The sequence below is a fragment of the Mercenaria mercenaria genome, unplaced genomic scaffold (genome assembly GCF_021730395.1).
Source record: "Mercenaria mercenaria strain notata unplaced genomic scaffold, MADL_Memer_1 contig_1983, whole genome shotgun sequence".
NCBI classification, from domain to species: domain Eukaryota; kingdom Metazoa; phylum Mollusca; class Bivalvia; order Venerida; family Veneridae; genus Mercenaria; species Mercenaria mercenaria.
This window is the reverse complement of record NW_026460007.1, coordinates 29317-42388: the sequence shown is the minus strand read 5'-3', so window position 1 is coordinate 42388 and position 13072 is coordinate 29317.

Genomic DNA, 13072 nt, shown 5'->3' with positions numbered 1-13072 from the left:
GTATGAATTGTCTCATTAAGAGTAAACCCCAGGGGTATCCATTGCCCTGGTGGAAAGAGAAGGGTCTAAATTAAGTAACCAGCGTCCCAAAGAAAACATGGATAGAAATCGATTGAAACAACGGGGACAACTCTGTAATGAATCTTTGACAATCCAACGGTGTTAGGTTTCTAGAATAGTCAAAATTCCTGCATATATAAAGTGTTTGGCCTAGCCTGCATACGAGAATAAGATAAGCAACTCCCAGAAGTGTTTTGATTTCTGGAACAACATCAGTGAAGCGAACGACATAATATTTAAATAACTGAATGGTAGAGCACCATGACCTGACTTTGTTTGTTTCATTACAGGAAAACAGCTTGTTAGTATTTTCACAGATTCTGGCCTTTATGGATCCTGGGGGAACCCCAGGAGGTGTGGCACCAACAACAATGATGCCAAAGGGATGAGACATTAAACAAGTATTCCACTAACCGGTCTAACCGTGTCGTAATTTCCTGCCTCATTGTTTACGCTGAAAGAACGGTAAGGGTACGCATGCAGCCACTGCATGGCTAACGAGATCAGTCGATCCCTGAAAGATATATAGGATATGAGAAATACTAGCTCTCTAGCATATTGCCAGTAGTCCTAATCTGTTTTTCATATGTAACTTGTCCCGGGGGGCACCCCGGGCATGCAGTACCAAAATTCCCTAGGAGGGTACCATCCAAACCTCCCCTGGAATTTATTAATCCTGGCGAGCTGTCGGAAGCAATGTACAACGCATCATTGGAGACGTACATCCCTGTACGTCTATGCCAGAGTAAGAAATATTTGGCTTTGACACTGTAATTAATTACTCTAACAACTTGCAAATCCAGTTGCAACATTCTACAACTGGAGTACCTCTTTTAGATAGACTGCATATAATAGCCGCCGGTTTCTTTTTCCACGCCGGTATTTGGCAAATTCAGCCCATATTTATACGCGCTTTACAAAAATGAAAATTGCCTAAAATTGTTACATTAACCCACCTATTTTAAAGTTAGTATGTTTTGATATAATATCATTACTAGTTTTTTGTAAATAAAGACGAGAAAATTGAATTTGCCATGGCAAAATTATTATTTGCCATGGCCAGAAAATTCTTCATTTTGCCATGGCAATTTTTTTTCATTTTTCTTAAAAAATGATTTTAACTATTTCCAAAAGTATGTATAGGTAGAAATATGATGTTCCATACTAATTTCTTAGTTTTTTTAATTTTGCCATGGCATTTTTACCATGGCAAGATTCTGCCATGGCAAGGTTCGGCCATAGCAATTTTGCCATGGCAAGATTCGGCCATGGCAAGATTCCTATAGCAATTTTGCAATGGCAAGATTTTGCCATGGCAATTTCTTTTTCGAATATTTTAAAGGAAGGTTTTTAATTTTAGTGATTATGAAATACAATACTAGCAGGAACAGAAATGATTTAAAGTTTCTGATGATGGCACATTTAAATTGACAAGCGCAAAATCTTGCTACATAGATTGTCTCACCATTGTTGGGATATGTATAGATTTTCAGCGGCAAGGAGTAGTTCTGTATTTCCTTTTTTAATAAATGAACTGAGTAAACATTTATACGCAATGTTTTGGGCTGGGACGATTTCGAAATTTTGAAACTGGTTAATTGTTTGTACGAAACCGAATCGAACCGGTTAATCGGTCGCCATAATGAAAATGTTGTTTTTTTTCCCTTTCTGACGACCGTATCAAGGTTCTTCTGGCAGCTGACTTCATTCAGAACTAACTGATTTTATTGTTTGCTAGCAGTGTGATAACTGATAGGTCATATTACGGTGTATCTTATTTTAAATATATCACGACACAATTGATACTGAAACGCGATAGGGTAAAAGTAAGCACGTTGCTGTTAAGAAAAGGCACTAGAAAGGAAAAAAAGATTAGTGCTATTTATATTTGGACTACATGTGACTAGACTAGCGGAGGCTTACATTCTATTTGGTAGTGATCAGCCTAAAAAACGACAAATAAAGGATAAAGGTTGGTAACTTCACAGATTTTTTTTTCGAGATCTCGTTTCGTTGGGTATAATAATAATGCCCTGCCTTCTATGATATTGTTGTGGGTTAACACCATCGACATGATAACATGACAGGACATTCTGTGTGTTTGTCGTTCTGTATATGCCGTGTTGTTGTGTCACGTCAACTCAACATAGCAGAAGACAGTCACAAAATGAACAACATATTGTAATTATCGGAAACTGTACATGAACAGAGGATATTTGTTTGCTTCCATGTAAGATCGAAATACCTTTCACCTAGTAATCACTAAATGCTATAGTCGTGTTTGAAAGTGCGAAGTGTACTTCCGGTTGAAGTAAGGTTGCTGTTTTTCTGTAAGAATATCAAATATATTTCACTCTAATATTTCAACACTTCACTTAATTTAGAATATCAAAAATTGTTTAAATCTCATAGAGGCAATGTCAGTCCGTCAGTCCGTAAATTTTAGCTCCCATGCTGTATCTTCAATCCCACGACATGACAATAGAATACATACAAGCTTTGATTTTTTAGTCTAAAGTTATTGCCAAATATTACGTTTAATGTAGACACCAACTTTTGAAAACTAAAACATGGATTTATAATCCATTATGTAATAGGCTTGGATCTTCAATAGTAAAATAATATGGTGTAGCTATATTACGTGTATACATTTTTTTTAACATGTACAATTATCTATATACTAATTGCGTGTACATATTGCAAGAAGAGGACCATGATCACCTTACCTTTATAGTTTCAATGAACCTGCTTTGATAGAGGGTCACGCAAGAAAAATATCTTATTATTTTGAAATAGGGACAGTTTTTTTACAGGAAAATTTTAAAATTTCCATTAATATGATACGGGATGGTAATGTCGTGAATTTGAGGCGTTGGATAGGGGTTGGGTAGAGGTGCGGAAGGGTATGATTTATAATAATAATAATAAGAATAATAATAATACATAAATCTAAAATATAGCAAACAAGTAATTTTAAGGGAGGATGTGATTGGTGTGTGGTTTGAGTGTGGAGGACTGAGTGGATCATTTTTGACAGGGAGGATGATAATGTGATACTAGAAGACAAAGTCAAGAAGAAACCAAATATAAACAAAATATCAAGGTGCCCGCATGGTATTTGAAAAAGTGCAATGAAGACCACTTAGGATCTTCAGCTGGATAGTATGACCTTTACTAAAATTCCAACACAGAAATAGGACCCATGTTCACTTGACAGGAAATCATTTTTCGATTTCCACAGCTTCACTGGTACACAGGAATTCTTCATGAACAGATTTAAGTCTCAACTGTGCACAGGCACAGACGTTTACAAAATCGGTGCAGTTTGCATTTCTTACATGTGCATCAGTTTGCCATTGGTTGTCTTTCAACATAATAGAGTGCGATCCCTCGGTGGCAAGCCTTTCTATATCGCATATATCATACATTTTTCAGTCGACACACAATGCCAAGTGATCAAGACGAGATGTCGTGTGCTCGAATTAACTTGTCGAGTGCTGGAGATAAAATGTCGTGCTCTCATGATGGGATGTCGTGCGATTGAAATAACATGTCTTGTGCTCAAAATATAATGTCATACTACCGAGATAGATGTTGCACACTCGATATATGATGTTGTCCCCTCGAGATAAGACATAGGATGCCATACGATCGAAGTAAAATGTCTTGCGCTCGAGGTAAAATGTCATGCTCTCGAGATAAGAGGTCTTGCCATAGAGTTAAGATATCGTGTGCTGGAAATGTAGAACGCACGGGATAATTTTTCTTTTAAACGGGAGAGTTATGATGGTCTAGATCGATTACTGAAGTTTCAAAACTGGAAGTCTTGCATCAACCCAAAATATTTTACAACATGAGAATTTGACGCGACAATGCGACATATGATGGTTAATGTTACATGGCCTAGAAAAAGGACTCCATACGATTCGGTGATTTACACCAAAATGATTTTAGTAATCTGGTGAATACCGCCTTTAAATATCAATCAGTAACGTATGTATGGTACGACATCACTGAAAAGCAAATATACAGTTCAGAACAGTATTTTAACTTATATGCCATTTCCATATTCCACTCAATGCATACTCATGCACGTACGCACGCATTCTTTTTTATCTCAAAGTAATTGAACATTCTTGCATAAAAACCACTTTGTTTCACCGGTATCCGCCCATGTATTATCGGGAGAAAAATCGTGGGCAAACAAGGCAATTCACGTGCAGTTAATACCCGATTTTTATTTTTGAAATGCTTTCCGAGGGAAGTATATGTATTTCTGCGCAGATTGATATCTGGTATCTGCGTCTTGTTTCTTACAAAAAAATCTCTACTTGAAGCACAAAAGATGCAATCTAAACCATAGAATGTTTTACTGTATCAGTAACTAACGCCAAATGCACTGCCCCCACAATGTTCGTACTCGTTTCTTACCTTGTTTACTCCCCTTTTAGAACTCGGCGTCAATTCAGATTTTGTAGACAATCGTGAATGTTAAAGAATCTCGTGTTTACCTGTGCGATCCTTTTTTTTAGGAATATTATTTATGATTTTGGTAAGTATTAGTCGGTATGTTTTTATCTAATTTCTCCAAGAATTTATATAAACAGCTTGGAAGCTTGACACTACGTTCGTACTCATCCGTACTCTACCTGTGTCCATACTCAATATAACTCGAATGTAAATTTATTATTCTTGAAATTGTGATCGAGTCTACCAAATTGAACAATTATTGGTAATTTTATGTTTGTAATAACGAGAGATAAAAACAGTCGCTTAAAAACCTTCAGGATGTGCTTTTGATAGTGTTGTTTATTTCTGGGCCCTGGATACGGATATTTAAAACATGTTTACCGTTTCCAAGAACAACAGGAATGATAAATAAACAATGTACCGGAATCGTCAAGTCATCACATATAAAAACAATACATAAGGTCATCGTGTAATGTTTTTATGCAAGAATAGCGACAATACACGTTTGTTTTGTGTATTAACGTCTACAGAAGCCCGCTGGATTGTTTGGGACCGAGACCGAAAAACGTGTATTATCCCTACATTATATTTTTAGCGGTGGGTGCGATATTTAACGTCAACCTTGCGACATTTAACGGTAGTTGGGACATTAAGGTAACTTGACATATGAACAACCAAGATGGCGTTGTGAAATTGAGGTTGGTCACATTATTTACTCGTATAGGCGATATGCTGCTACAGAGGTCTAAAGATGCATTTTAATCATTTAATACACACATAAACAATTGTAAAAATGCATTTAATTTATAAAATTATAAAATCAAATGTTCTGAAACTCACCATGAAAACTAGTCAATTTTTGTGCGCATTTTGCGGAAAAGTTATGAATCCAGACTGAAAATAATTTATATTCTCATATCTTTGAATAAGTCCTTCAGGTGCTCCACCTATGCACAAAAGTACTTATCCACTGAGTTTTATGCTATTTGCTCTGGAATTTCATCAGTAAATTATAAATTTCAATACTTTGTTGCAAATAAATTCAGTAACAAGGGGCTATGCAATTCCAAAAATATGTTTATCGTAAAACTCACCCAGTCCTATGAATGGAAAATGAACCCAAACATAGCTGATTTTGGGTATATTACATTATGTTTTATGACCCTTGCATGTTCAAATGCAGAAATCCTCATCTAAACTGGCTCTATATTTTTTGGGAGGCAACAGAAAATGTACTTTATCAATAACATTAAACATACATTAATTTAGTATGGCCTAAGATCCACGCTTTCCATGAGATTTCCATGTAAGTCAGTAAAGTTTTGACATCAAGGGTTATTCAAACAGTAGCAAACACATTTGAACTAGGACACAGATTGAAAAGATTGTAAACGTTTTATAAAATTAAAATACAAACAATGTAGAATTACTAAGAAATGAACACATCACTCAAAACTCTTAATATGTGAGGATGTAAAGTCTCAGTAATAAGGACAAAGTAAACTTACATGTACTTTGAATTTTTTTAATGACCCTCATACTGCAAGCAGGTTTCAACTTTTTAAGGTGTAAAATATAGAAATTTATAATTTACTGATGAAATTCCAGAGCAAATAGCATAAAACTCAGCGGATAAGTTCTTTTGTTCATAGGTGGAGCACATGAAAGACATATTCAAGGATATGAGGATATAAATTATTTTCAGTTTGGATACATAACTTTACCGCAAAATGTGCACAAAAACTGACTAGTTTTCATGGTGAGTTTCAGAATATTTGATTATATATTTTTATAAATTAAATGCATTTTTGCAATTGTTTATGTCTGTTTTAAATGATTAAAATGCATCTTTAGACCTCTGTAGCAGCATATCGTCTATAGGAGTAAATAATGTGACCAACCCTAATTTCGTGACGCCATCTTGGTTGTCCATGTCAAGTTACCTTAAGCGGTGTTGCGAGATGTAACGGTGCCACACTTACATTGATATATCTATGTTGCTTACTTTAATTTAAGTATAAACTTTAATGCTAAAATGTTTTACCATTTATATCTATAAAAGAATGTATTGTTGTTGTTGTTTTTTTTTTTGTTTTGTTTTTTTTTTTGTTTTTTTTTCTTCTTCTTTTTTTTTTTTTTTGGCTTTTTCTGCACAAATATCTGACACTTACTTGGTGTCACAAGCCTAAGTTAAACAGATTTAAGCATACAAGCTCATCGTCATTACATCAATATGACAGTCACGATACGATAGATCATGTATAAATCAAATTACATAACTGCTATTTTGTTCTCTGCGGGTTAGTAACCAAAATGAATACCTATATACCATGCCTGCGCAAGTGCATGGGTATCATACCATACCTGCACACATGCCCGGGTAACATACCTGACATGAGCACGTAAAAAGGATGTTAGATGAGTTAGAACTGTATTTTTTATTTAATGTCATGTTGTTGTCCGTAAGTATTGACCTGACACTCATGAATATTCCGTATATTTACCGTAAATTAACTCTCGGTGTCTGAAGCTAAACAGCGATAAAGATTGCGTTTATATTTCTTTAAATACTTTCACAATGTCACATGTGCAAATAGCTGTGCGGACAAAACGTTTAGCTGCTAATCGATATTTTTGGTTCAACCCCTGCGTACGGAACACCCCCCCCCCCCCCCCCCCCCACCCCACACACAAATATATCGGTAGAAATATTGCCATAATTATCTGATCAAACCTTACGGACTATAAACGTTATGGAAAATGTTGAATCAAACATCTTTAAAATTATCTTAGATAAATAAACAAAGTACTTGTCACCAGCGTTTCCAGAAAATGAATACTGGATATGCAACAGAAAACAGTCATAATTCGTGAAATATGTTACGTAGATATTGTAAGAATATAGTAACATCGATAACAACATTACATTGATTTAAAAATATGGTCTGAGGTGGTTCAGAACTCGTGGAAACTAGCGTGGCAGTCAGACAGCTACCACTACGCCACCGTGCCATTGGTTATTTATATTGGTTATTTTAGAATACAAATAGTTCGTAAAATAATGGAAGCCCCCCCCCCCCCCCCCCCCCGACTCCCCTGCACGCAAATACTGGCAAAGATTAAAGATTCATGAGTGCCAGGTCAATACTAATGGACAATAGACAATACCTACGTCAAGTAGCATTTACAAATGTATACTAAAGTCTTATCTTTTTAAATATTGTATATTTTGTCTTTTGAATTACGATCGTCATGTTTTCATCTACAATACGCTTGAGATACATTCACGGCTCAGTACTAAACAGGGAGGAGTAGAAGAAAAAGATAATCATTTTCATTATTATTGTTAGATGATGATGATGATGATGATGATGATGACGATTATGATGATGATGATGATGGTGATGATGACGACGACGACGACGGCGACGAAACCGTAAATGCAGAGCCCGAAATTAAGTTTATCATGAAAAATGTTTTATAAACATGCAACCAAAGTGTGAAGTTGATCAAACAAAAACAACGATGAAACAAATGTTCGGACTTTTCATTTTGTTAAACAGATAAACGGACGATATCATTTTCGGATACATAATTGTTAAATATCACTTCATGTGAATGTGAACTTCAGAATGTGAAATATTGAAGTTGCAGAGACCATACTGGTGCGTTGTTTGTTTTTCTATAAAATCAAACAAAGAAAAACTCCCAACAAATAATCGGCTAACAAAAATGCATTTACAATGGCGAATAGGCAGAACTTTCATAAACTAAGTTAAAGTAATTCCCACAATCATTTTTTTCTGATTTGGGAAAGGAAAGACCTATAAATAAATTAATTAATAAGAACTAACAAATTAAAATGGCGTTGTGTATGTCAGTTACTTACCTCTAAGATCGGTGTTCATGGATTGAAAATGCCCGTGGTCGTGCGGTAACACCTCGAGCGCTACCGGTGTCGCGATTCGCACGAGCGCGCGTATTTTCAATTCATGAATATTTCCTACTCGGCTAGTATAGTGGACGCAAATTGAATCCGATGGTTGACCTTTGTATTACAGGTATAATACATAATGAGGCACAACCTATTAGTGAAAAGGAATGTACGTAAAACACTTATTCTCTTTGCATTTGAAAACACGAGCTGCACGAGAAAATGGAAATATAAACTTGAGTAAATATGTATTAGTGTCTTTGAAATTTTTTTTTGATAAAACCTGATCAAATGTAAGTATAAATACTGTATACAAACTAATTCAATATAATGCATACGGCTACACTAAGCACCCCCTTATTTCTACATTAGACCACGATAATCCGTAAATAGCCAATCGCAAAGCAGACTTGTACCCGTCTATATTTCATATACAACAGTAGCGTTGTATATATATCGGGGGAAACTTGGGCAAAAAACGCGTGAATTTCGTGTCAATTTACCATCTAACAATAGAGGCTAACGCCTGAGTTAAATGACCTTGCAATATTCTCACCAGTTATCAATGGGATAAAAAATAAGACTGACATGGAGGTAAATTCAGTTGACAACGTCTGAATATTAATATTGTAAAAATGACCCCATGTTATTACATATCAATAAAATTGAATTACAATAAACTACATATTTGTAGTGTAGAACCATCTGGGTAAAAACGTAATTTACACATTCACTGAAACGTTTCCAACAGTTGTAACTTTTTATGTTCACTTGTTATAAAAAAGACATGTCAGCAAGATCTTCACATTTGCAATCAACTGGATCCAGTTGTTCGAAACTTTAACAGGCGATTGAGCAACGGTCGATTAACTTTATCAGTAGATTTCGACAGTTTAGAAAACTTAGAAAATCAAATGTACTTGTTAAGGATTATAAACACTAAACCATCTTTAGAGTAAAATTAAAACATCATACTAGTGTTTCCAACCCACCAAGACTAGTATCTTGAATAGAAATTTAACAGGCGGTTAGTTTAACAGCTTAATGAAGTGGTCGTGGGTTCGAGCATCATTGGGGTCACGACAATGACTTCTCATATGACCCCAGTACTAGTGTTCATAGGAAACGGACTCGAGAGTGGTTACAATAAGCTTAAACAGTTAAAGCTTTCATCACAATCGAGCTAAAACAAATTAGTATAAAATAAAACTAAACTAAATTACAGCACGTTAAAGTTTCGAACAACTTGGCCCAGTTAGAAAGTAAAACAACTACATCATTCTTACAAGAAGGACACGATATAGTAAAAGGTATTCGTAGTCCTACGAGTATCTACGCACTAACTATATCCTGATAAACAAAGTAAACAAATAAAAAAATAACTAACTAACTAACTAACTAAATAAATAAATAAATAACCTGGCTGTCTACTTGAATCAACGAATCAACGTATCTGTCACCGTGTTTCGCCAAAATGCAAACTCCTCACAAAAACTAATTGTTCAGCATGCAGTCCAATTTTGAGTATTTTTGAGAAATCCATATTTAACTGTTTAGCATTAATTTTGTGATTGCAAATAAATGACTCAAAGTGTAATGAACGTTAAATCTTAGTAAATCCGGTATTTGAGTAAAACTGAATTTATACAAATAACCTGCATTCTTTCATGTGCCCCACTGACAATTAAGCGCTAACGGTACAAAGATGATATTACTCTTATAAAAACACGTTAATCCTAATTTCTATAGAACGCGTGGGAGAGTTTTCAATAATTGCAGTTTTTATGTCACGTGGTCTAAGTCGGATAGACAACTCGTGCCGTTGTCTACGGGATATATACAACTCGCTTTGCTCGTTGTATATATCCCGTAGACAACGGCACTCGTTGTCTATCCTATACATGACATAATCGATATGAATAATCAGCCCAAGGCCAACCATCGTGGTCAAGTTGCGACTACTATAACCTACACATAATGTGGACTTATATTTATATTTTACACAACTGTTCTATTGTTCTCTGCGGGTTAATAACCAAAATGAATACCTACATACCATACCTGCGCACGTGCACAGGTATCATGCCATACCTGCGCTCGTGCACAGGTATCATACGATACCTGAGCACCTGAAAAGAATGTTAGATGAGTTCAAACTGTAACGTTTATTTAATACCATGTTATTGTCCGTAAGTATTGACCTGACACTGAAGAATATTCCGAATATTTTCCGTAAATTAATTCTCGGTGTCTGAAGTTAAATAGCGATATAAATACTGTGTATATAAACTGTATTTTTGGTTCAACTCCTGCGTGTGGACCATTTCCCCCCAAATTTTATCGGTAGAGATATTGCCATACTTATCTGATCAAACCTTATGGTCTATAAACGTTATGGAAAATGTTGAATAAAATATATTGAAAAGTATCTTACAAAAAATGTAGTTAGATAAAAAGACATTTTTTAGTATTTCTCACCAGCGTTTCCTGAAAATGAATACTAGATTTACAAGAGAAAACAATCAGACTTCGTAAAATATGTTACGCAGACATTGTAAGTGTAAAACTAACATCGATAACAACAGTACATTTAATTAAAAAAAAAATGGTCTGAGGTGATTTTGAACTCGTGGTATCGTGCGTGGTAGTCAGACAGCTACCACTATGCCACCGTGCCATTGGTTATTTATATTGGTTATTTTATGATGCAAATATTTCTTAAAATAATGGAAAATCCAAAAATAGTGGCGAAGACTAATGAGTGTCAGGTCAATACTTACGGACAATAGACAATACCTGCGTCAAGTAGCATTTACAAATGTATACTTATTTTTTAAATATTGTGTATTTTGACCTTTGAATTACGATCGTCATGTTCACAGCTCAGTACTTAACAGGGAGGAAGAGAAGAAGAAGATAGTCATTTTAATTATTATTGGTAGATGATGATGATGATGATGGTGATGATGACGACGACCACGACCACGACGAAACCATAAATGCAGAGCCTGAAACTACGTTTATCATGAAAAATGTTTTATAAACATGCAACCAAAGTGTGAAGTTGTGCATTAAAAAAAAAAAAAACACAAGAAAACAACAACAACAAAAAAAAAAAGAATTAAACAAATTGCGGATTTTTCATTCAGTTAAGAAGATAAACAGACGATACCATTTTCGGATACATAATTGTTAAATATCACTTCATGAGAATGTGAACTTCAAAATGTGAAATATTGATGTTACAGAGACCATACTGGTGCGTTCTTTGTTTTTCTGTAAAATGAAACAAGGAAAAACTCCCAACAAATAATCGGCTAACAAAAATGCATTTAAATTGGCGAATTAGCAGAACTTTCATAAACTTTTTAATATCATTTTACGTATTTCAATTTAAAGTTTTTTAAGTTAAAGTAATGCCCACAATCATTTTTTTTTCTGACTGGGAGAAGGAAAGACTTATAGTTATAAATAAATAAATTAACAAAAACTAACAAATTAAAATGACGTTATGTAAGTCAGTTACTTACCTCTTAGATCGGTGTTCATGAATTGAAAATACCCGCGCTCTCGGTGTCACGATTCGCACGAGCGCGGGTATTTTCAATTCATGAACACCTCCTACTCTGTTAGTAACCTACACTTAAAGACCACAAACTAGTGACTTGCTGTTTTCTCCACATGAGCTTCGTGGAGATCATTCTAATATACTTGTATAATACAACAACACTGAAAGCTTTACATTAAGATGATCAATTAATATTGACAATTTATGCCCTCCCCTAAATTATTAAACAAAGTGCGGGAAACCAGAAAAAGCATCACGACGTTTCAAAGACAAATAACAATGTTTAGTTCCAGTTTTGTTTTATCGGATTGCAGCGTAAAGTTATCTTTTTGTCGTAAAATAACTTTTTCTTTTGAGAACTTTACTATGATGCGAACAAAGAGGAACGATAAAATATATATTACACCTACTGCATAAGTCTGCTTCATATGAAGTTCTTTTTTATAAAAGCACAAGAGTCCTCTTATACCCAGGAGTGTAAAATGGAGATTCCCAACACCGGTAAAATCACCGTAAAACCCGTTCTGGTATGCAAGAAATTTATCACAGCGATTTACAGTAGCTAACGCTGTAGCGACATTTTAAAAATGCCACAACGTTTTCAAAAGACAAACTACTTGTCACCAGCTTTTCAAGAAAACAAATGCAACAGGAGAAATCATAAAAAAATGAAATATGTTACATAACATAATGTAAGAATAAAAACAATATTGATAACATTACAATACAGCTTTTAAAAAGTATTTGAGGCGATTTTGAAGCCGAGATAAGTCAGACAGTTTACGACTGCATCGTTTAACTAACTATACTAGTATTTTAGTAATATAACCACTTTTAGATAAAATAGTGCGTAAACTAACGAAACGCCCGAAAATATTGGCTAAGATCAATGAATGCGAGGTAAATACTTGGACAATAGCTATATGTGTGATTGACCCGATATATTATGCCACTCCCCTGCTTATAAAATTGTCTATTTCAGCCAATCAGGTTCAAAAGACAAAAAGTAAGTAACACCTCTAGGTATGTCATAATAGGTG